This window comes from Nothobranchius furzeri, chromosome 14, assembly GCF_043380555.1.
Source record: "Nothobranchius furzeri strain GRZ-AD chromosome 14, NfurGRZ-RIMD1, whole genome shotgun sequence".
NCBI lineage: Eukaryota > Metazoa > Chordata > Actinopteri > Cyprinodontiformes > Nothobranchiidae > Nothobranchius > Nothobranchius furzeri.
Window position 1 is genome coordinate 48,303,406 of NC_091754.1, and position 21,300 is coordinate 48,324,705.

Below are 21,300 nucleotides of genomic sequence, written 5' to 3' on the forward strand. Positions count from 1 at the left end.
AACCTGATACTGGAAAAGCCACATTGATGGTTCCATAGTGTAGTGGTTATCACATCTGCCTCACACGCGAAAGGTCCTGGGTTCAAACCCCAGTGGAACCACAGTAATCTTGATTGTTTGGCCACAGTTCAGTTATTAGAACATATTCAAGGGCAGTCTGCAAATGATTCCTGTTAAAGCTGATGGTGACATATTCTTCAAACCTAGGGATTTTTTGAACTCGATAGAATCCTAAATGGTCTTCTCATTCATCAAGACAAAAGTCACTAATGGAATTACAAAAGAACCAAAGACATTTCCCAGGATGGAATCGATTTTTGACAGTGTTCTCACCCCATAAATATAAATGCAAAAGAATGTATATATAGCTTAATTTTAAATAATGTACATTGTACCAGTTCCTTGCATTGGTGTATTCTTACTAAAGTGATCAATTGATGTTTTGAGGGCAGGAAACAAAAAACAAGAGACATCTTCTGGGGTTCCATTCCTAAAGCGTAAAGTGACTTAAGCTGGCTTCAGTAACATCTCTTCATGCTCAACGTACTTCTCTTTTTGGATTGTTCCTTCTATATATAATGTTATGAAGCAAGGTTCCATGGTGTAAAGGTCATCACATCTGTCTTACACACAGAAGGTTCTGGGTTCATTCCCCAGTGGAACCACTAAAGAAATTGCTAAGTTGTGCTCATGCACCTTTTCATTCCATATTTGAGTAAACTGGAAGGACTTTTTCAATCAGAGATGACAATTCCATAATTCAGCTTTCAGGATCTCTGCTAGTGATGCGTAAGTTCTTCACTTTAGATGAGGACCACATTGAATTTTGAAAGATGTCAAATATTTTCTGTCAAACTATTATGTAAAAATATTAGTCAGTTTTTCATTTATTGCAACAAACCTGAAACTGGAAAAGTTCAATTGATGGTTCCATAGTGTAGTGGTCATCACGTTTGCCTCACACGCGGAAGGTCCTGGGTTCAAACCCCAGTGGAACCACAGAAATCTTGATTGTTTGGCTACAGTTCAGTTATTAGAACATATTCAAGGGCAGTCTGTAGCTGATGGTGACATATTCTTCAAACATAGGGATTTCTTGAACTCGATAGAATCCTAAATGGTCTTCTCATTCATCAAGACAAAAGTCACTAATGGAATTACAAAAGAACCAAAGACATTTCCCAGGATGGAATCGATAATTGAAAGTGTTGTCACCCCATGAATATAAATGCAAAATAATGTATATATAGCTTAAATTTAAATAATGTACATTGTACCAGTTCCTTGCATTGGTGTATTCTTACTAAAGTGATCAATTGATGTTTTGAGAGCAGCAAACAAAAAACAAGAGTCTTCTTCTGGGGTTCCATTCCTAAAGCGTAAAGTGACTTAAGCTGGCTTCAGTAACAACTCTTTATGCTCAACGTACTTCTCTTTTTGGATTGTTCCTTCTATATAAAATGTTTTGAAGCAACGTTGAAGCAAGGTTTCATGGTGTAATGGTCATCACATCTGTCTAACACACAGAAGGCTCTGGGTTCAATCCCAAGTGGAACCACTAAAGAGATTGCTAAGTTGTGCTCATGAACTTTTTCATTCCATATTTGAGTAAACTGGTAGGACTTTTTCAGTCAGAGATGACAATTCCATAATTCAGCTTTCAGGATCTCTGCTAGTGATGCATAAGTTCTTCACTTTAGATGTAGACCACATTGAATTTTGAAAGATGTCAAATATTTTCTGTCAAACTATTATGTAAAAATATTAGTCAGTTTTTCATTTATTGCAACAAACCTGATACTGGAAAAGCCACATTGATGGTTCCATAGTGTAGTGGTCATCACGTCTGCCTCACACGCGGAAGGTCTTGGGTTCAAACCCCAGTGGAACCACAGTAATCTTGATTGTTTGGCTACAGTTCAGTTATTAGAACATATTCAAGGGCAGTCTGTTAGTGTTTCCTGTTAAACCTGATGGTGACATATTCTTCAAACATAGGGATTTAATGAACTCGATAGAATCCTAAATGGTCTTCTCATTCATCAAGACGAAAGTCACTAATGGAATTACAAAAGAACCAAAGACATTTCCCAGGATGGTATCGATATTTGACAGTGTTGTCACCCCATAAATATAAATGCAAAAGAATGTATATGTAGCTTAATTTTAAATAATGTACATTGTACAAATTCCTTGCATTGGTGTATTCTTACTAAAGTGATCAATTGATGTTTTGAGGGCAGGAAACAAAAAACAAGAGACTTCTTCTGTGGTTCCATTCCTAAAGCGTAAAGTGACTTAAGCTGGCTTCAGTAACAACTCTTTATGCTCAACGTACTTCTCTTTTTGGATTGTTCCTTCTATATAAAAAGTTTTGAAGCAAGGTTCCATGGTGTAATGGTCATCCCATCTGTCTAACACACAGAAGGCTCTGGGTTCAATCCCCAGTGGAACCACTAAAGAGTTTGATAAGTTGTTCTCATGCACTTTTTCATTCCATATTTGAGTAAACTGGTATGACTTTTTCAATCAGAGATGACAATTCCATAATTCAGCTTTCAGGATCTCTGCTAGTTCTGCGTAAGTTCTTCACTTTAGATGTAGGCCACATTGAATTTTGAAAGATGTCAAATATTTTCTGTCAAACTATTATGTAAAAATATTAGTCAGTTTTTCATTTATTGCAACAAACCTGATACTGGAAAAGCCACATTGATGGTTCCATAGTGTAGTGGTTATCACATCTGCCTCACACGCGAAAGGTCCTGGGTTCAAACCCCAGTGGAACCACAGTAATCTTGATTGTTTGGCCACAGTTCAGTTATTAGAACATATTCAAGGGCAGTCTGCAAATGATTCCTGTTAAAGCTGATGGTGACATATTCTTCAAACCTAGGGATTTTTTGAACTCGATAGAATCCTAAATGGTCTTCTCATTCATCAAGACGAAAGTCACTAATGGAATTACAAAAGAACCAAAGACATTTCCCAGGATGGAATCGTTTTTTTGACAGTGTTGTCACCCCATAAATATAAATTCAAAAGAATGTATATATAGCTTAATTTTAAATAATGTACATTGTACCAGTTCCTTGCATTGGTGTATTCTTACTAAAGTGATCAATTGATGTTTTGAGGGCAGGAAACAAAAAACAAGAGACTTCTTCTGGGGTTCCATTCCTAAAGCGTAAAGTGACTTAAGCTGGCTTCAGTAACAACTCTTTATGCTCAACGTACATCTATTTTTGGATTGTTCCTTCTATATATAATTCTTTGAAGCAAGGTTCCATGGTGTAAAGGTCATCACATCTGTCTTACACACAGAAGGTTCCCGGTTCAATCCCCAGTGGAATCACTAAAGAAATTGCTAAGTTGTGCTCATGCACCTTTTCATTCCATATTTGAGTAAACTGGTAGGAGTTTTTCAATCAGAGATTACAATTCCATAATTCAGCTTTCAGGATCTCTGCTAGTGATGCATAAGTTCTTCACTTTAGATGTAGACCAAATTCAATTTTGAAAGATGTCAAATATTTTCTGTCAAATTATTATGTAAAAATATTAGTCAGTTTTTCATTTATTGCAACAAACCTGATACTGGAAAAGTCACATTGATGGTTCCATAGTGTAGTGGTCATCACGTCTGCCTCACACGCGGAAGGTCCTGGGTTCAAACCCCAGTGGAACCACAGAAATCTTGATTGTTTGGCTACAGTTCAGTTATTAGAACATATTCAAGGGCAGTCTGTAGCTGATGGTGACATATTCTTCAAACATAGGGATTTCTTGAACTCGATAGAATCCTAAATGGTCTTCTCATTCATCAAGACAAAAGTCACTAATGGAATTACAAAAGAACCAAAGACATTTCCCAGGATGGAATCGATTTTTGACAGTGTTGTCACCCCATGAATATAAATGCAAAAGAATGTATATATAGCTTAAATTTAAATAATGTACATTGTACCAGTTCCTTGCATTGGTGTATTCTTACTAAAGTGATCAATTGATGTTTTGAGAGCAGCAAACAAAAAACAAGAGTCTTCTTCTGGGGTTCCATTCCTAAAGCGTAAAGTGACTTAAGCTGGCTTCAGTAACAACTCTTTATGCTCAACGTACTTCTCTTTTTGGATTGTACCTTCTATATAAAAGAATTTGAAGCAAGGTTCCATGGTGTAATGGTCATCACATCTGTCTAACATACAGAAGGCTCTGGGTTCAGTCCCCAGTGGAACCACTAAAGAGATTGCTAAGTAGTGCTCATGCACTTTTTCATTCCATATTTGAGTAAACTGGTAGGACTTTTTCAATCAGAGATGACAATTCCATAATTCAGCTTTCAGGATCTCTGCTAGTGATGCATAAGTTCTTCACTTTAGATGTAGACCACATTGAATTTTGAAAGATGTCAAATATTTTCTGTCAAACTATTATGTAAAAATATTAGTCAGCTTTTCATTTATTGCAACAAACCTGATACTGGAAAACCCACATTGATGGTTCCATAGTGTAGTGGTCATCACGTCTGCCTCACACGCGGAAGGTCCTGGGTTCAAACCCCAGTGGAACCACAGTATTCTTGTTTGTTTGGCTACAGTTCAGTTATTAGAACATATTCAAGGGCAGTCTGTAAGTGTTTCCTGTTAAAGCTGATGGTGACTTATTCTTCAAACATAGGGATTTCTTGAACTCGATAGAATCCTAAATGGTCTTCTCATTCATCAAGACGAAAGTCACTAATTACAAAAGAACCAAAGACATTTCCCAGGATGGAATCGATTTTTGACAGTGTTGTCACCCCATAAATATAAATGCAAAAGAATGTATATATAGCTTAATTTTAAATAATGTACATTGTACCAGTTCCTTGCATTGGTGTATTCTTACTAAAGTGATCAATTGATGTTTTGAGAGCAGCAAACAAAAAACAAGAGTCTTCTTCTGGGGTTCCATTCCTAAAGCATAAAGTGACTTAAGCTGGCTTCAGTAACAAATCTTTATGCTCAACGTACTCCTCTTTTTGGATTGTACCTTCTATATAAAAGTATTTGAAGCAAGGTTCCATGGTGTAATGGTCATCACATCTGTCTAACACACAGAAGGTTCTGGGTTCAATCCCCAGTGGAACCACTAAAGAGATTGCTAAGTTGTGCTCATGCACTTTTTCATTCCATATTTGAGTAAACTGGTAGGACTTTTTCAATCAGAGATGACAATTCCATAATTCAGCTTTCAGGATCTCTGCTAGTGATGTGCAAGTTCTTCACTTTAGATGTAGACCACATTAAATTTTGAAAGATGTCAAATATTTTCTGTCAAACTATTATGTAAAAATATTAGTCAGTTTTTCATTTATTGCAACAAACCTGATACTGGAAAAGCCACGTTGATGGTTCCATAGTGTAGTGGTCATCACGTCTGCCTCACACGCGGAAGGTCCTGGGTTCAAACCCCAGTGGAACCACAGAAATCTTGATTGTTTGGCTACAGTTCAGTTATTAGAACATATTCAAGGGAAGTCTGTAAGTGTTTCCTGTTAAAGCTGATGGTGACATATTCTTCAAACATAGGGATTTCTTGAACTCGATAGAATCCAAGATGGTCTTCTCATTCATCAAGACGAAAGTCACTAATGGAATTACAAAAGAACCAAAGACATTTCCCAGGATGGAATCGATTTTTGACAGTGTTGACACCCCATAAATATAAATGCAAAAGAATGTATATATAGCTTAATTTTAAATAATGTACATTGTACCAGTTCCTTGCATTGGTGTATTCTTACTAAAGTGATCAATTGATGTTTTGAGGGCAGGGAACAAAAAACAAGAGACTTCTTCTGGGGTTCCATTCCTAAAGCGTAAAGTGACTTAAGTTGGCTTCAGTAACAACTCTTTATGCTCAACGTACTTCTATTTTTGGATTGTTCCTTCTATATATAATGTTTTGAAGCAATGTTCCATGGTGTAAAGGTCATTACATCTGTCTTACACACAGAAGGTTCTGGGTTCAATCCCCAGTGGAACCACTAAAGAAATTGCTAAAGTGTGCTCATGCACCTTTTCATTCCATATTTGAGTAAACTGGTAGGACTTTTTCAATCAGAGATGACAATTCCATAATTCAGCTTTCAGGATCTCTGCTAGTGATGCATAAGTTCTTCACTTTAGATGTAGACCACATTGAATTTTGAAAGATGTCAAATATTTTCTGTCAAACTATTATGTAAAAATATTAGTCAGTTTTTCATTTATTGCAACAAACCTGATACTGGAAAAGCACATTGATGGTTCCATAGTGTAGTGGTCATCACGTCTGCCTCACACGCGGAAGGTCCTGGGTTCAAACCCCAGTGGAACCACAGTATTCTTGTTTGTTTGGCTACAGTTCAGTTATTAGAACATATTCAAGGGCAGTCTGTAAGTGTTTCCTGTTAAAGCTGATGGTGACATATTCTTCAAACATAGGGATTTCTTGAACTCGATAGAATCCTAAATGGTCTTCTCATTCATCAAGACAAAAGTCACTAATGGAATTACAAAAGAACCAAAGACATTTCCCAGGATGGAATCGATAATTGAAAGTGTTGTCACCCCATGAATATAAATGCAAAATAATGTATATATAGCTTAAATTTAAATAATGTACATTGTACCAGTTCCTTGCATTGGTGTATTCTTACTAAAGTGATCAATTGATGTTTTGAGAGCAGCAAACAAAAAACAAGAGTCTTCTTCTGGGGTTCCATTCCTAAAGCGTAAAGTGACTTAAGCTGGCTTCAGTAACAACTCTTTATGCTCAACGTACTTCTCTTTTTGGATTGTTCCTTCTATATAAAATGTTTTGAAGCAACGTTGAAGCAAGGTTTCATGGTGTAATGGTCATCACATCTGTCTAACACACAGAAGGCTCTGGGTTCAATCCCAAGTGGAACCACTGAAGAGATTGCTAAGTTGTGCTCATGAACTTTTTCATTCCATATTTGAGTAAACTGGTAGGACTTTTTCAGTCAGAGATGACAATTCCATAATTCAGCTTTCAGGATCTCTGCTAGTGATGCATAAGTTCTTCACTTTAGATGTAGACCACATTGAATTTTGAAAGATGTCAAATATTTTCTGTCAAACTATTATGTAAAAATATTAGTCAGTTTTTCATTTATTGCAACAAACCTGATACTGGAAAAGCCACATTGATGGTTCCATAGTGTAGTGGTCATCACGTCTGCCTCACACGCGGAAGGTCTTGGGTTCAAACCCCAGTGGAACCACAGTAATCTTGATTGTTTGGCTACAGTTCAGTTATTAGAACATATTCAAGGGCAGTCTGTTAGTGTTTCCTGTTAAACCTGATGGTGACATATTCTTCAAACATAGGGATTTAATGAACTCGATAGAATCCTAAATGGTCTTCTCATTCATCAAGACGAAAGTCACTAATGGAATTACAAAAGAACCAAAGACATTTCCCAGGATGGTATCGATATTTGACAGTGTTGTCACCCCATAAATATAAATGCAAAAGAATGTATATGTAGCTTAATTTTAAATAATGTACATTGTACAAATTCCTTGCATTGGTGTATTCTTACTAAAGTGATCAATTGATGTTTTGAGGGCAGGAAACAAAAAACAAGAGACTTCTTCTGTGGTTCCATTCCTAAAGCGTAAAGTGACTTAAGCTGGCTTCAGTAACAACTCTTTATGCTCAACGTACTTCTCTTTTTGGATTGTTCCTTCTATATAAAATGTTTTGAAGCAAGGTTCCATGGTGTAATGGTCATCACATCTGTCTAACACACAGAAGGCTCTGGGTTCAATCCCCAGTGGAACCACTAAAGAGTTTGATAAGTTGTTCTCATGCACTTTTTCATTCCATATTTGAGTAAACTGGTATGACTTTTTCAATCAGAGATGACAATTCCATAATTCAGCTTTCAGGATCTCTGCTAGTTCTGCGTAAGTTCTTCACTTTAGATGTAGGCCACATTGAATTTTGAAAGATGTCAAATATTTTCTGTCAAACTATTATGTAAAAATATTAGTCAGTTTTTCATTTATTGCAACAAACCTGATACTGGAAAAGCCACATTGATGGTTCCATAGTGTAGTGGTTATCACATCTGCCTCACACGCGAAAGGTCCTGGGTTCAAACCCCAGTGGAACCACAGTAATCTTGATTGTTTGGCCACAGTTCAGTTATTAGAACATATTCAAGGGCAGTCTGCAAATGATTCCTGTTAAAGCTGATGGTGACATATTCTTCAAACCTAGGGATTTTTTGAACTCGATAGAATCCTAAATGGTCTTCTCATTCATCAAGACGAAAGTCACTAATGGAATTACAAAAGAACCAAAGACATTTCCCAGGATGGAATCGTTTTTTTGACAGTGTTGTCACCCCATAAATATAAATTCAAAAGAATGTATATATAGCTTAATTTTAAATAATGTACATTGTACCAGTTCCTTGCATTGGTGTATTCTTACTAAAGTGATCAATTGATGTTTTGAGGGCAGGAAACAAAAAACAAGAGACTTCTTCTGGGGTTCCATTCCTAAAGCGTAAAGTGACTTAAGCTGGCTTCAGTAACAACTCTTTATGCTCAACGTACATCTATTTTTGGATTGTTCCTTCTATATATAATTTTTTGAAGCAAGGTTCCATGGTGTAAAGGACATCACATCTGTCTTACACACAGAAGGTTCCCGGTTCAATCCCCAGTGGAATCACTAAAGAAATTGCTAAGTTGTGCTCATGCACCTTTTCATTCCATATTTGAGTAAACTGGTAGGAGTTTTTCAATCAGAGATTACAATTCCATAATTCAGCTTTCAGGATCTCTGCTAGTGATGCATAAGTTCTTCACTTTAGATGTAGACCAAATTCAATTTTGAAAGATGTCAAATATTTTCTGTCAAATTATTATGTAAAAATATTAGTCAGTTTTTCATTTATTGCAACAAACCTGATACTGGAAAAGTCACATTGATGGTTCCATAGTGTAGTGGTCATCACGTCTGCCTCACACGCGGAAGGTCCTGGGTTCAAACCCCAGTGGAACCACAGAAATCTTGATTGTTTGGCTACAGTTCAGTTATTAGAACATATTCAAGGGCAGTCTGTAGCTGATGGTGACATATTCTTCAAACATAGGGATTTCTTGAACTCGATAGAATCCTAAATGGTCTTCTCATTCATCAAGACAAAAGTCACTAATGGAATTACAAAAGAACCAAAGACATTTCCCAGGATGGAATCGATTTTTGACAGTGTTGTCACCCCATGAATATAAATGCAAAAGAATGTATATATAGCTTAAATTTAAATAATGTACATTGTACCAGTTCCTTGCATTGGTGTATTCTTACTAAAGTGATCAATTGATGTTTTGAGAGCAGCAAACAAAAAACAAGAGTCTTCTTCTGGGGTTCCATTCCTAAAGCGTAAAGTGACTTAAGCTGGCTTCAGTAACAACTCTTTATGCTCAACGTACTTCTCTTTTTGGATTGTACCTTCTATATAAAAGAATTTGAAGCAAGGTTCCATGGTGTAATGGTCATCACATCTGTCTAACATACAGAAGGCTCTGGGTTCAGTCCCCAGTGGAACCACTAAAGAGATTGCTAAGTAGTGCTCATGCACTTTTTCATTCCATATTTGAGTAAACTGGTAGGACTTTTTCAATCAGAGATGACAATTCCATAATTCAGCTTTCAGGATCTCTGCTAGTGATGCATAAGTTCTTCACTTTAGATGTAGACCACATTGAATTTTGAAAGATGTCAAATATTTTCTGTCAAATTATTATGTAAAAATATTAGTCAGCTTTTCATTTATTGCAACAAACCTGATACTGGAAAACCCACATTGATGGTTCCATAGTGTAGTGGTCATCACGTCTGCCTCACACGCGGAAGGTCCTGGGTTCAAACCCCAGTGGAACCACAGTATTCTTGTTTGTTTGGCTACAGTTCAGTTATTAGAACATATTCAAGGGCAGTCTGTAAGTGTTTCCTGTTAAAGCTGATGGTGACTTATTCTTCAAACATAGGGATTTCTTGAACTCGATAGAATCCTAAATGGTCTTCTCATTCATCAAGACGAAAGTCACTAATTACAAAAGAACCAAAGACATTTCCCAGGATGGAATCGATTTTTGACAGTGTTGTCACCCCATAAATATAAATGCAAAAGAATGTATATATAGCTTAATTTTAAATAATGTACATTGTACCAGTTCCTTGCATTGGTGTATTCTTACTAAAGTGATCAATTGATGTTTTGAGAGCAGCAAACAAAAAACAAGAGTCTTCTTCTGGGGTTCCATTCCTAAAGCGTAAAGTGACTTAAGCTGGCTTCAGTAACAAATCTTTATGCTCAACGTACTCCTCTTTTTGGATTGTACCTTCTATATAAAAGAATTTGAAGCAAGGTTCCATGGTTTAATGGTCATCACATCTGTCTAACACACAGAAGGTTCTGGGTTCAATCCCCAGTGGAACCACTAAAGAGATTGCTAAGTTGTGCTCATGCACTTTTTCATTCCATATTTGAGTAAACTGGTAGGACTTTTTCAATCAGAGATGACAATTCCATAATTCAGCTTTCAGGATCTCTGCTAGTGATGTGCAAGTTCTTCACTTTAGATGTAGGCCACATTGAATTTTGAAAGTTGTCAAATATTTTCTGTCAAACTATTATGTAAAAATATTAGTCAGTTTTTCATTTATTGCAACAAACCTGATTCTGGAAAAGCCACATTGATGGTTCCATAGTGTAGTGGTCATCACGTCTGCCTCACACGCGGAAGGTCCTGGGTTCAAACCCCAGTGGAACCACAGAAATCTTGATTGTTTGAGAGGGTGCTCGCTGCAGAACTACAAAGGCGGAGCTGCACCATAAGGTGGAGCTGCACCAGAGTCAGCCCCGCCCATTCACGCAAACTCAGCCTAGCCCACTGACTTCCATTTTTGTTTTCAACTTTATCGCAAACTAACCTGACCCACATGAATTACGGCTGTTACTAGTTTACAGTCGTTAATGCTATGTTCTACGCTCCAATTAAACAAGATAAATATAACTTGCTACATGACAAAGTCTGAATATATCCCGAAATAAAAAGATTTCTCTAAGCGAATATCTGCCCACAGCCGCTCTAACAAAAGTGCTGTACAACAGCATGTACCCTCTCCCTGTGGGTTCTGGTAGTCCAGTGGCAAGGTCGTCAGACTTAAGTTTTGCTTTCCCCTCAGCTGATGCTGGTTCGATTCTTGGTGGGGTCGGCAACAATCTATTTAGCCAGTTGTAATGTTCATTTTCAGCAAAATATTTATGTCTCTACAAGTTCTTTGAATTTGGTCGTTCCTAAACAGCATTTTAGTTGAAACTCTGCTCACAGATGGACTCACACTGGCTAAATAAACGAATGAATAAATAAAAAAAACACATTAGTCATTATATGTTAAACGGCATACCAATAAATTGTTGTAAACATAGTACTGGCAAGTGTAGCTAGAAATGAGGAAAAGAGATTATAGAATATTTCCACTGCTGGGAGGCGAACCCGCGCAAAATTGCATGTCAACCTGACACCATCACCACTACACCACCACATCTGATAAAATTAGTTGGCGTTACATTTGATTATGATATTTGGTGTGTCTTTGTAGATGGGATGTATGATTTTTCTGGCGGTGTCTCAGTAGAAGTCATTTCAGAAATAATTTGCCAGAAAATTCACAGAATATCCAGATTTGAGAACCAAGACCAGACCCGCTTCGGGGGAGGAGACCAAATTGAAGCTGAGATGGGAAGAAAATGCTGACTCTGATAGAATGGGCGGGGCTGATTCTGGAATGGGCGGGGCTGAATCTGGTGCAGCTCCACCTTCTGGTGCAGCTCCGCCTTTGTGGTTCTGCAGCGAGCACCACTTGGATTGTTTGGCTACAGTTCAGTTATTAGAACATATTCAAGGGAAGTCTGTAAGTGTTTCATGTTAAAGCTGATGGTGACATATTCTTCAAACATAGGGATTTCTTGAACTCGATAGAATCCAAGATGGTCTTCTCATTCATCAAGACGAAAGTCACTAATGGAATTACAAAAGAACCAAAGACATTTCCCAGGATGGAATCGATTTTTGACAGTGTTGACACCCCATAAATATAAATGCAAAAGAATGTATATATAGCTTAATTTTAAATAATGTACATTGTACCAGTTCCTTGCATTGGTGTATTCTTACTAAAGTGATCAATTGATGTTTTGAGGGCAGGGAACAAAAAACAAGAGACTTCTTCTGGGGTTCCATTCCTAAAGCGTAAAGTGACTTAAGTTGGCTTCAGTAACAACTCTTTATGCTCAACGTACTTCTATTTTTGGATTGTTCCTTCTATATATAATGTTTTGAAGCAATGTTCCATGGTGTAAAGGTCATTACATCTGTCTTACACACAGAAGGTTCTGGGTTCAATCCCCAGTGGAACCACTAAAGAAATTGCTAAGTTGTGCTCATGCACCTTTTCATTCCATATTTGAGTAAACTGGTAGGACTTTTTCAATCAGAGATTACAATTCCATAATTCAGCTTTCAGGATCTCTGCTAGTGGTGCATAAGTTCTTCACTTTAGATGTAGACCACATTCAATTTTGAAAGATGTCAAATGTTTTCTGTCAAATTATTATGTAAAAAATTAGTCAGTTTTTCATTTATTGCAACAAACCTGATAATGGAAAAGTCACATTGATGGTTCCATAGTGTAGTGGTCATCACGTCTGCCTCACACGCGGAAGGTCCTGGGTTCAAACCCCAGTGGAACCACATAAATCTTGATTGTTTGGCTACAGTTCAGTTATTAGAACATATTCAAGGGCAGTCTGTAGCTGATGGTGACATATTCTTCAAACATAGGGATTTCTTGAACTCGATAGAATCCTAAATGGTCTTCTCATTCATCAAGACAAAAGTCACTAATGGAATTACAAAAGAACCAAAGACATTTCCCAGGATGGAATCGATTTTTGACAGTGTTGTCACCCCATGAATATAAATGCAAAAGAATGTATATATAGCTTAAATTTAAATAATGCACATTGTACCAGTTCCTTGCATTGGTGTATTCTTACTAAAGTGATCAATTGATGTTTTGAGAGCAGCAAACAAAAAACAAGAGTCTTCTTCTGGGGTTCCATTCCTAAAGCGTAAAGTGACTTAAGCTGGCTTCAGTAACAACTCTTTATGCTCAACGTACTTCTCTTTTTGGATTGTTCCTTCTATATAAAATGTTTTGAAGCAAGGTTGAAGCAAGGTTCCATGGTGTAATGGTCATCACATCTGTCTAACACACAGAAGGCTCTGGGTTCAATCCCCTTTGGAACCACTAAAGAGATTGATAAGTTGTGCTCATGCACTTTTTCATTCCATATTTGAGTAAACTGGTAGGACTTTTTCAATCAGAGATGACAATTCCATAATTCAGCTTTCAGGATCTCTGCTAGTGATGCGTAAGTTCTTCACTTTAGATGTAGACCACATTGAATTTTGAAAGATGTCAAATATTTTCTGTCAAACTATTATGTAAAAATATTAGTCAGTTTTTCATTTATTGCAACAAACCTGATACTGGAAAAGCCACATTGGTGGTTCCATAGTGTAGTGGTCATCACGTCTGCCTCACACGCGGAAGGTCCTGGGTTCAAACCCCAGTGGAACCACAGTAATCTTGTTTGTTTGGCTACAGTTCAGTTATTAGAACATGTTCAAGGGCAGTCTGTAAGAGTTTCCTGTTAAAGCTGATGGTGACATATTCTTCAAACATAGGGATTTCTTGAACTCGATAGAATCCTAAATGGTCTTCTCATTCATCAAGACGAAAGTCACTAATGGAATTACAGAAGAACCAAAGACATTTCCCAGGATGGAATCGATAATTGAAAGTGTTGTCACCTTATAAATATAAATGCAAAAGAATGTATATATAGCTTAATTTTAAATAATGTACATTGTACCAGTTCCTTGCATTGGTGTATTCTTACTAAAGTGATCAATTGATGTTTTGAGGGCAGGAAACAAAAAACAAGAGACTTCTTCTGGGGTTCCATTCCTAAAGCGTAAAGTGACTTAAGCTGGCTTCAGTAACAACTCTTTATGCTCAACGTACATCTATTTTTGGATTGTTCCTTCTATATATAATGTTTAGAAGCAAGGTTCCATGGTGTAAAGGTCATCACATCTGTCTTACACACAGAAGGTTCTGGGTTCAATCCCCAGTGGAACCACTAGAGAAATTGGTAAGTTGTGCTCATGCACCTTTTCATTCCATATTTGAGTAAACTGGTAGGACTTTTTCAATCAGAGATGACAATTCCATAATTCAGCTTTCAGGATCTCTGCTAGTGATGCGTAAGTTCTTCACTTTAGATGTAGACCACATTGAATTTTGAAAGATGTCAAATATTTTCTGTCAAACTATTATGTAAAAATATTAGTCAGTTTTTCATTTATTGCAACAAACCTGATACTGGAAATATTCAACTGATGGTTCCATAGGGTAGTGGTCATCACGTTTGCCTCACACGCTGAAGGTCCTGGGTTCAAACCCCAGTGGAACCACAGAAATCATGATTGTTTGGCTACAGTTCAGTTATTAGAACATATTCAAGGGCAGTCTGTAGCTGATGGTGACATATTCTTCAAACATAGGGATTTCTTGAACTCGATAGAATCCTAAATGGTCTTCTCATTCATCAAGACATAAGTCACTAATGGAAATACAAAAGAACCAAAGACATTTCCAAGGATGGAATTCATTTTTGACAGTGTTGTCACCCCATAAATATAAATGCAAAAGAATGTATATATAGCTTAATTTTAAATAATGTACATTGTACCAGTTCCTTGCATTGGTGTATTCTTACTGAAGTGATCAATTGATGTTTTGAGAGCAGCAAACAAAAAACAAGAGTCTTCTTCTGGGGTTCCATTCCTAAAGCGTAAAGTGACTTAAGCTGGCTTCAGTAACAACTCTTTATGCTCAACGTACTTCTCTTTTTGGATTGTACCTTCTATATAAAACAATTTGAAGCAAGGTTCCATGGTGTAATGGTCATCACATCTGTCTAACACACAGAAGGTTCTGGGTTCAATCCCCAGTAGAACCACTAAAGAGATTGCTAAGTTGTGCTCATGCACTTTTTCATTCCATATTTGAGTAAACTGGTAGGACTTTTTCAATCAGAGATTACAATTCCATAATTCAGCTTTCAGGATCTCTGCTAGTGATGCATAAGTTCTTCACTTTAGATGTAGACCACATTGAATTTTGAAAGATGTCAAATATTTTCTGTCAAATTATTATGTAAAAATATTAGTCAGTTTTTCATTTATTGCAACAAACCTGATACTGGAAAAGTCACATTGATGGTTCCATAGTGTAGTGGTCATCACGTCTGCCTCACACGCGGAAGGTCCTGGGTTCAATCCCCAGTGGAACCACAGAATTCTTGATTGTTTGGCTACAGTTCAGTTATTAGAACATATTCAAGGGCAGTCTGTAGCTGATGGTGACATATTCTTCAAACATAGGGATTTCTTGAACTCGATAGAATCCTAAATGGTCTTCTCATTCATCAAGACAAAAGTCACTAATGGAATTACAAAAGAACCAAAGACATTTCCCAGGATGGAATCGATTTTTGACAGTGTTGTCACCCCATGAATATAAATGCAAAAGAATGTATATATAGCTTAAATTTAAATAATGTACATTGTACCAGTTCCTTGCATTGGTGTATTCTTACTAAAGTGATCAATTGATGTTTTGAGAGCAGCAAACAAAAAACAAGAGTCTTCTTCTGGGGTTCCATTCCTAAAGCGTAAAGTGACTTAAGCTGGCTTCAGTAACAACTCTTTATGCTCAACGTACTTCTCTTTTTGGATTGTTCCTTCTATATAAAATGTTTTGAAGCAAGGTTGAAGCAAGGTTCCATGGTGTAATGGTCATCACATCTGTCTAACACACAGAAGGCTCTGGGTTCAATCCCCTTTGGAACCACTAAAGAGATTGATAAGTTGTGCTCATGCACTTTTTCATTCCATATTTGAGTAAACTGGTAGGACTTTTTCAATCAGAGATGACAATTCCATAATTCAGCTTTCAGGATCTCTGCTAGTGATGCTTAAGTTCTTCACTTTAGATGTAGACCACATTGAATTTTGAAAGATGTCAAATATTTTCTGTCAAACTATTATGTAAAAATATTAGTCAGTTTTTCATTTATTGCAACAAACCTGATACTGGAAAAGCCACATTGATGGTTCCATAGTGTAGTGGTCATCACGTCTGCCTCACACGCGGAAGGTCCTGGGTTCAAACCCCAGTGGAACCACAGTAATCTTGTTTGTTTGGCTACAGTTCAGTTATTAGAACATGTTCAAGGGCAGTCTGTAAGAGTTTCCTGTTAAAGCTGATGGTGACATATTCTTCAAACATAGGGATTTCTTGAACTCGATAGAATCCTAAATGGTCTTCTCATTCATCAAGACAAAGTCACTAATGGAATTACAAAAGAACCAAAGACATTTCCCAGGATGGAATCGATAATTGAAAGTGTTGTCACCTTATAAATATAAATGCAAAAGAATGTATATATAGCTTAATTTTAAATAATGTACATTGTACCAGTTCCTTGCATTGGTGTATTCTTACTAAAGTGATCAATTGATGTTTTGAGGGCAGGAAACAAAAAACAAGAGACTTCTTCTGGGGTTCCATTCCTAAAGCGTAAAGTGACTTAAGCTGGCTTCAGTAACAACTCTTTATGCTCAACGTACATCTATTTTTGGATTGTTCCTTCTATATATAATGTTTAGAAGCAAGGTTGCATGGTGTAAAGGTCATCACATCTGTCTTACACACAGAAGGTTCTGGGTTCAATCCCCAGTGGAACCACTAGAGAAATTGGTAAGTTGTGCTCATGCACCTTTTCATTCCATATTTGAGTAAACTGGTAGGACTTTTTCAATCAGAGATGACAATTCCATAATTCAGCTTTCAGGATCTCTGCTAGTGATGCGTAAGTTCTTCACTTTAGATGTAGACCACATTGAATTTTGAAAGATGTCAAATATTTTCTGTCAAACTATTATGTAAAAATATTAGTCAGTTTTTCATTTATTGCAACAAACCTGATACTGGAAATATTCAACTGATGGTTCCATAGTGTAGTGGTCATCACGTTTGCCTCACACGCTGAAGGTCCTGGGTTCAAACCCCAGTGGAACCACAGAAATCATGATTGTTTGGCTACAGTTCAGTTATTAGAACATATTCAAGGGCAGTCTGTAGCTGATGGTGACATATTCTTCAAACATAGGGATTTCTTGAACTCGATAGAATCCTAAATGGTCTTCTCATTCATCAAGACATAAGTCACTAATGGAATTACAAAAGAACCAAAGACATTTCCAAGGATGGAATCGATTTTTGACAGTGTTGTCACCCCATAAATATAAATGCAAAAGAATGTATATATAGCTTAATTTTAAATAATGTACATTGTACCAGTTCCTTGCATTGGTGTATTCTTACTGAAGTGATCAATTGATGTTTTGAGAGCAGCAAACAAAAAACAAGAGTCTTCTTCTGGGGTTCCATTCCTAAAGCGTAAAGTGACTTAAGCTGGCTTCAGTAACAACTCTTTATGCTCAATGTACTTCTCTTTTTGGATTGTACCTTCTATATAAAACAATTTGAAGCAAGGTTCCATGGTGTAATGGTCATCACATCTGTCTATCACACAGAAGGTTCTGGGTTCAATCCCCAGTAGAACCACTAAAGAGATTGCTAAGTTGTGCTCATGCACTTTTTCATTCCATATTTGAGTAAACTGGTAGGACTTTTTCAATCAGAGATTACAATTCCATAATTCAGCTTTCAGGATCTCTGCTAGTGATGCATAAGTTCTTCACTTTAGATGTAGACCACATTGAATTTTGAAAGATGTCAAACATTTTCTGTCAAATTATTATGTAAAAATATTAGTCAGTTTTTCATTTATTGCAACAAACCTGATACTGGAAAAGTCACATTGATGGTTCCATAGTGTAGTCGTCATCACGTCTGCCTCACACGCGGAAGGTCCTGGGTTCAATCCCCAGTGGAACCACAGAATTCTTGATTGTTTGGCTACAGTTCAGTTATTAGAACATATTCAAGGGCAGTCTGTAGCTGATGGTGACATATTCTTCAAACATAGGGATTTCTTGAACTCGATAGAATCCTAAATGGTCTTCTCATTCATCAAGACAAAAGTCACTAATGGAATTACAAAAGAACCAAAGACATTTACCAGGATGGGATCGATTTTTGACAGTGTTGTCACCCCATGAATATAAATGCAAAAGAATGTATATATAGCTTAAATTTAAATAATGTACATTGTACCAGTTCCTTGCATTGGTGTATTCTTACTAAAGTGATCAATTGATGTTTTGAGAGCAGCAAACAAAAAACAAGAGTCTTCTTCTGGGGTTCCATTCCTAAAGCGTAAAGTGACTTAAGCTGGCTTCAGTAACAACTCTTTATGCTCAACGTACTTCTCTTTTTGGATTGTTCCTTCTATATAAAAGTTTTTGAAGCAAGGTTGAAGCAAGCTTCCATGGTGTAATGGTCATCACATCTGTCTAACACACAGAAGGCTCTGGGTTCAATCCCCAGTGGAACCACTAAAGATAATGCTAAGTTGTGCTCATGCACTTTTTCATTCCATATTTGAGTAAACTGGTAGGACTTTTTCAATCAGAGATGACAATTCCATAATTCAGCTTTCAGGATCTCTGCCAGTAATGCGTAAGTTCTTCACTTTAGATGTAGACCACATTGAATTTTGAAAGTTGTCAAATATTTTCTGTCAAACTATTATGTAAAAATATTAGTCAGTTTTTCATTTATTGCAACAAACCTGATACTGGAAAAGCCACATTGATGGTTCCATAGTGTAGTGGTCATCACGTCTGCCTCACACGCGGAAGGTCCTGGGTTCAAACCCCAGTGGAACCACAGTAATGTTATTTGTTTGGCTACAGTTCAGTTATTAGAACATATTCAAGGGCAGTCTGTAAGAGTTTCCTGTTAAAGCTGATGGTGACATATTCTTCAAACCTAGGGATTTCTTGAACTCGATAGAATCCTAAATGGTCTTCTCATTCATCAAGACGAAAGTCACTAATGGAATTACAAAAGAACCAAAGACATTTCCCAGGATGGAATCGATAATTGAAAGTGTTGTCACCCCATAAATATAAATGCAAAAGAATGTATATATAGCTTAATTTTAAATAATGTACATTGTACCAGTTCCTTGCATTGGTGTATTCTTACTAAAGTGATCAATTGATGTTTTGAGGGCAGGAAACAAAAAACAAGAGACTTCTTCTGGGGTTCCATTCCTAAAGCGTAAAGTGACTTAAGCTGGCTTCAGTAACAACTCTTTATGCTCAACGTACATCTATTTTTGGATTGTTCCTTCTATATATAATGTTTTGAAGCAAGGTTCCATGGTGTAAAGGTCATCACATCTGTCTTACACACAGAAGGTTCTGGGTTCAATCCCCAGCGGAACCACTAAAGAAATTGCTAAGTTGTGCTCATGCACCTTTTCATTCCATATTTGAGTAAACTGGTAGGACTTTTTCAATCAGAGATGACAATTCCATAATTCAGCTTTCAGGATCTCTGCTAGTGATGCGTAAGTTCTTCACTTTAGATGTAGACCACATTGAATTTTGAAAGATGTCAAATATTTTCTGTCAAACTATTATGTAAAAATATTAGTCAGTTTTTCATTTATTGCAACAAACCTGATACTTGAAAAGTGCAACTGATGGTTCCATTGTGTAGTGGTCATCACGTTTGCCTCACACGCGGAAGGTCCTGGGTTCAAACCCCAGTGGAACCACAGAAATCATGATTGTTTGGCTACAGTTCAGTTATTAGAACATATTCAAGGGCAGTCTGTAGCTGATGGTGACATATTCTTCAAACATAGGGATTTCTTGAACTCGATAGAATCCTAAATGGTCTTCTCATTCATCAAGACAAAAGTCACTAATGGAATTACAAAAGAACCAAAGACATTTCCCAGGATGGAATCGATAATTGAAAGTGTTGTCACCCCATAAATATAAATGCAAAAGAATGTATATATAGCTTAATTTTAAATAATGTACATTGTACCAGTTCCTTGCATTGGTGTATTCTTACTAAAGTGATCAATTGATGTTTTGAGGGCAGGAAACAAAAAACAAGAGACTTCTTCTGGGGTTCCATTCCTAAAGCGTAAAGTGACTTAAGCTGGCTTCAGTAACAACTCTTTATGCTCAACGTACATCTATTTTTGGATTGTTCCTTCTATATATAATGTTTTGAAGCAAGGTTCCATGGTGTAATGGTCATCACATCTGTCTTACACACAGAAGGTTCTGGGTTCAATCCCCAGTGGAACCACTAAAGAACTTGCTACGTTGTGCTTATGCACCTTTTCATTCCATATTTGAGTAAACTGGTAGGACTTTTTCAATCAGAGATGACAATTCCATAATTCAGCTTTCAGGATCTCTGCTAGTGATGCGTAAGTTCTTCACTTTAGATGTAGACCACATTGAATTTTGAAAGATGTCAAATATTTTCTGTCAAACTATTATGTAAAAATATTAGTCAGTTTTTCATTTATTGCAACAAACCTGATACTGGAAAAGTTCAACTGATGGTTCCATAGTGTAGTGGTCATCACGTTTGCCTCACACGCGGAAGGTCCTGGGTTCAAACCCCAGTGGAACCACAGAAATCATGATTGTTTGGCTACAGTTCAGTTATTAGAACATATTCAAGGGAAGTCTGTAGCTGATGGTGACATATTCTTCAAACATAGGGATTTCTTGAACTCGATAGAATCCTAAATGGTCTTCTCATTCATCAAGACAAAAGTCACTAATGGAATTACAAAAGAACCAAAGACATTTCCCAGGATGGAATTGATTTTTGACAGTGTTGTCACCCCATAAATATAAATGCAAAAGAATGTATATATAGCTTAATTTTAAATAATGTACATTGTACCAGTTCCTTGCATTGGTGTATTCTTACTGAAGTGATCAATTGATGTTTTGAGAGCAGCAAACAAAAAACAAGAGTCTTCTTCTGGGGTTCCATTCCTAAAGCGTAAAGTGACTTAAGCTGGCTTCAGTAACAACTCTTTATGCTCAACATACTTCTCTTTTTGGATTGTACCTTCTATAT

The 21,300-nt window shown here is 36.8% G+C and overlaps 43 non-coding genes across 43 annotated transcripts; all 43 read left to right on the forward strand.

The window, feature by feature from the left end:
* Positions 1–28: 28 nt before the first annotated feature.
* On the forward strand, positions 29–101 carry trnav-cac (transfer RNA valine (anticodon CAC)). Its single transcript has one exon. It is a non-coding gene; the product is annotated as a tRNA-Val (tRNA).
* Positions 102–592: 491 nt separating this feature from the next.
* Positions 593–665, forward strand: trnav-uac (transfer RNA valine (anticodon UAC)). The gene has a single exon. It is a non-coding gene; the product is annotated as a tRNA-Val (tRNA).
* Positions 666–926: 261 nt separating this feature from the next.
* On the forward strand, positions 927–999 carry trnav-cac (transfer RNA valine (anticodon CAC)). The gene has a single exon. It is a non-coding gene; the product is annotated as a tRNA-Val (tRNA).
* A 486-nt stretch (positions 1,000–1,485) lies between these two features.
* Positions 1,486–1,558, forward strand: trnav-aac (transfer RNA valine (anticodon AAC)). The gene has a single exon. It is a non-coding gene; the product is annotated as a tRNA-Val (tRNA).
* A 261-nt stretch (positions 1,559–1,819) lies between these two features.
* On the forward strand, positions 1,820–1,892 carry trnav-cac (transfer RNA valine (anticodon CAC)). Its single transcript has one exon. It is a non-coding gene; the product is annotated as a tRNA-Val (tRNA).
* A 491-nt stretch (positions 1,893–2,383) lies between these two features.
* Positions 2,384–2,456, forward strand: trnav-aac (transfer RNA valine (anticodon AAC)). The gene has a single exon. It is a non-coding gene; the product is annotated as a tRNA-Val (tRNA).
* A 261-nt stretch (positions 2,457–2,717) lies between these two features.
* On the forward strand, positions 2,718–2,790 carry trnav-cac (transfer RNA valine (anticodon CAC)). Its single transcript has one exon. It is a non-coding gene; the product is annotated as a tRNA-Val (tRNA).
* Positions 2,791–3,616: 826 nt separating this feature from the next.
* Positions 3,617–3,689, forward strand: trnav-cac (transfer RNA valine (anticodon CAC)). The gene has a single exon. It is a non-coding gene; the product is annotated as a tRNA-Val (tRNA).
* A 475-nt stretch (positions 3,690–4,164) lies between these two features.
* Positions 4,165–4,237, forward strand: trnav-aac (transfer RNA valine (anticodon AAC)). Its single transcript has one exon. It is a non-coding gene; the product is annotated as a tRNA-Val (tRNA).
* A 261-nt stretch (positions 4,238–4,498) lies between these two features.
* On the forward strand, positions 4,499–4,571 carry trnav-cac (transfer RNA valine (anticodon CAC)). Its single transcript has one exon. It is a non-coding gene; the product is annotated as a tRNA-Val (tRNA).
* Positions 4,572–5,057: 486 nt separating this feature from the next.
* Positions 5,058–5,130, forward strand: trnav-aac (transfer RNA valine (anticodon AAC)). The gene has a single exon. It is a non-coding gene; the product is annotated as a tRNA-Val (tRNA).
* Positions 5,131–5,391: 261 nt separating this feature from the next.
* On the forward strand, positions 5,392–5,464 carry trnav-cac (transfer RNA valine (anticodon CAC)). Its single transcript has one exon. It is a non-coding gene; the product is annotated as a tRNA-Val (tRNA).
* Positions 5,465–5,955: 491 nt separating this feature from the next.
* Positions 5,956–6,028, forward strand: trnav-uac (transfer RNA valine (anticodon UAC)). The gene has a single exon. It is a non-coding gene; the product is annotated as a tRNA-Val (tRNA).
* Positions 6,029–6,288: 260 nt separating this feature from the next.
* trnav-cac (transfer RNA valine (anticodon CAC)) lies at positions 6,289–6,361 on the forward strand. The gene has a single exon. It is a non-coding gene; the product is annotated as a tRNA-Val (tRNA).
* A 502-nt stretch (positions 6,362–6,863) lies between these two features.
* trnav-aac (transfer RNA valine (anticodon AAC)) lies at positions 6,864–6,936 on the forward strand. Its single transcript has one exon. It is a non-coding gene; the product is annotated as a tRNA-Val (tRNA).
* Positions 6,937–7,197: 261 nt separating this feature from the next.
* trnav-cac (transfer RNA valine (anticodon CAC)) lies at positions 7,198–7,270 on the forward strand. Its single transcript has one exon. It is a non-coding gene; the product is annotated as a tRNA-Val (tRNA).
* A 491-nt stretch (positions 7,271–7,761) lies between these two features.
* trnav-aac (transfer RNA valine (anticodon AAC)) lies at positions 7,762–7,834 on the forward strand. The gene has a single exon. It is a non-coding gene; the product is annotated as a tRNA-Val (tRNA).
* Positions 7,835–8,095: 261 nt separating this feature from the next.
* On the forward strand, positions 8,096–8,168 carry trnav-cac (transfer RNA valine (anticodon CAC)). The gene has a single exon. It is a non-coding gene; the product is annotated as a tRNA-Val (tRNA).
* Positions 8,169–8,994: 826 nt separating this feature from the next.
* trnav-cac (transfer RNA valine (anticodon CAC)) lies at positions 8,995–9,067 on the forward strand. Its single transcript has one exon. It is a non-coding gene; the product is annotated as a tRNA-Val (tRNA).
* Positions 9,068–9,542: 475 nt separating this feature from the next.
* trnav-aac (transfer RNA valine (anticodon AAC)) lies at positions 9,543–9,615 on the forward strand. Its single transcript has one exon. It is a non-coding gene; the product is annotated as a tRNA-Val (tRNA).
* A 261-nt stretch (positions 9,616–9,876) lies between these two features.
* On the forward strand, positions 9,877–9,949 carry trnav-cac (transfer RNA valine (anticodon CAC)). Its single transcript has one exon. It is a non-coding gene; the product is annotated as a tRNA-Val (tRNA).
* A 486-nt stretch (positions 9,950–10,435) lies between these two features.
* On the forward strand, positions 10,436–10,508 carry trnav-aac (transfer RNA valine (anticodon AAC)). Its single transcript has one exon. It is a non-coding gene; the product is annotated as a tRNA-Val (tRNA).
* Positions 10,509–10,769: 261 nt separating this feature from the next.
* Positions 10,770–10,842, forward strand: trnav-cac (transfer RNA valine (anticodon CAC)). Its single transcript has one exon. It is a non-coding gene; the product is annotated as a tRNA-Val (tRNA).
* Positions 10,843–12,418: 1,576 nt separating this feature from the next.
* On the forward strand, positions 12,419–12,491 carry trnav-uac (transfer RNA valine (anticodon UAC)). Its single transcript has one exon. It is a non-coding gene; the product is annotated as a tRNA-Val (tRNA).
* A 260-nt stretch (positions 12,492–12,751) lies between these two features.
* On the forward strand, positions 12,752–12,824 carry trnav-cac (transfer RNA valine (anticodon CAC)). Its single transcript has one exon. It is a non-coding gene; the product is annotated as a tRNA-Val (tRNA).
* Positions 12,825–13,310: 486 nt separating this feature from the next.
* Positions 13,311–13,383, forward strand: trnav-aac (transfer RNA valine (anticodon AAC)). Its single transcript has one exon. It is a non-coding gene; the product is annotated as a tRNA-Val (tRNA).
* A 261-nt stretch (positions 13,384–13,644) lies between these two features.
* Positions 13,645–13,717, forward strand: trnav-cac (transfer RNA valine (anticodon CAC)). Its single transcript has one exon. It is a non-coding gene; the product is annotated as a tRNA-Val (tRNA).
* Positions 13,718–14,208: 491 nt separating this feature from the next.
* Positions 14,209–14,281, forward strand: trnav-uac (transfer RNA valine (anticodon UAC)). The gene has a single exon. It is a non-coding gene; the product is annotated as a tRNA-Val (tRNA).
* A 261-nt stretch (positions 14,282–14,542) lies between these two features.
* Positions 14,543–14,615, forward strand: trnav-cac (transfer RNA valine (anticodon CAC)). Its single transcript has one exon. It is a non-coding gene; the product is annotated as a tRNA-Val (tRNA).
* A 475-nt stretch (positions 14,616–15,090) lies between these two features.
* trnav-aac (transfer RNA valine (anticodon AAC)) lies at positions 15,091–15,163 on the forward strand. The gene has a single exon. It is a non-coding gene; the product is annotated as a tRNA-Val (tRNA).
* A 261-nt stretch (positions 15,164–15,424) lies between these two features.
* On the forward strand, positions 15,425–15,497 carry trnav-cac (transfer RNA valine (anticodon CAC)). The gene has a single exon. It is a non-coding gene; the product is annotated as a tRNA-Val (tRNA).
* Positions 15,498–15,983: 486 nt separating this feature from the next.
* On the forward strand, positions 15,984–16,056 carry trnav-aac (transfer RNA valine (anticodon AAC)). Its single transcript has one exon. It is a non-coding gene; the product is annotated as a tRNA-Val (tRNA).
* Positions 16,057–16,317: 261 nt separating this feature from the next.
* Positions 16,318–16,390, forward strand: trnav-cac (transfer RNA valine (anticodon CAC)). The gene has a single exon. It is a non-coding gene; the product is annotated as a tRNA-Val (tRNA).
* A 490-nt stretch (positions 16,391–16,880) lies between these two features.
* On the forward strand, positions 16,881–16,953 carry trnav-uac (transfer RNA valine (anticodon UAC)). Its single transcript has one exon. It is a non-coding gene; the product is annotated as a tRNA-Val (tRNA).
* Positions 16,954–17,214: 261 nt separating this feature from the next.
* trnav-cac (transfer RNA valine (anticodon CAC)) lies at positions 17,215–17,287 on the forward strand. The gene has a single exon. It is a non-coding gene; the product is annotated as a tRNA-Val (tRNA).
* Positions 17,288–17,762: 475 nt separating this feature from the next.
* On the forward strand, positions 17,763–17,835 carry trnad-auc (transfer RNA aspartic acid (anticodon AUC)). Its single transcript has one exon. It is a non-coding gene; the product is annotated as a tRNA-Asp (tRNA).
* A 261-nt stretch (positions 17,836–18,096) lies between these two features.
* Positions 18,097–18,169, forward strand: trnav-cac (transfer RNA valine (anticodon CAC)). The gene has a single exon. It is a non-coding gene; the product is annotated as a tRNA-Val (tRNA).
* Positions 18,170–18,655: 486 nt separating this feature from the next.
* Positions 18,656–18,728, forward strand: trnav-aac (transfer RNA valine (anticodon AAC)). Its single transcript has one exon. It is a non-coding gene; the product is annotated as a tRNA-Val (tRNA).
* Positions 18,729–18,989: 261 nt separating this feature from the next.
* trnav-cac (transfer RNA valine (anticodon CAC)) lies at positions 18,990–19,062 on the forward strand. The gene has a single exon. It is a non-coding gene; the product is annotated as a tRNA-Val (tRNA).
* Positions 19,063–19,553: 491 nt separating this feature from the next.
* trnav-uac (transfer RNA valine (anticodon UAC)) lies at positions 19,554–19,626 on the forward strand. Its single transcript has one exon. It is a non-coding gene; the product is annotated as a tRNA-Val (tRNA).
* Positions 19,627–19,887: 261 nt separating this feature from the next.
* On the forward strand, positions 19,888–19,960 carry trnav-cac (transfer RNA valine (anticodon CAC)). The gene has a single exon. It is a non-coding gene; the product is annotated as a tRNA-Val (tRNA).
* Positions 19,961–20,435: 475 nt separating this feature from the next.
* Positions 20,436–20,508, forward strand: trnav-uac (transfer RNA valine (anticodon UAC)). Its single transcript has one exon. It is a non-coding gene; the product is annotated as a tRNA-Val (tRNA).
* A 261-nt stretch (positions 20,509–20,769) lies between these two features.
* trnav-cac (transfer RNA valine (anticodon CAC)) lies at positions 20,770–20,842 on the forward strand. The gene has a single exon. It is a non-coding gene; the product is annotated as a tRNA-Val (tRNA).
* The last annotated feature ends 458 nt before the right edge of the window (positions 20,843–21,300 follow it).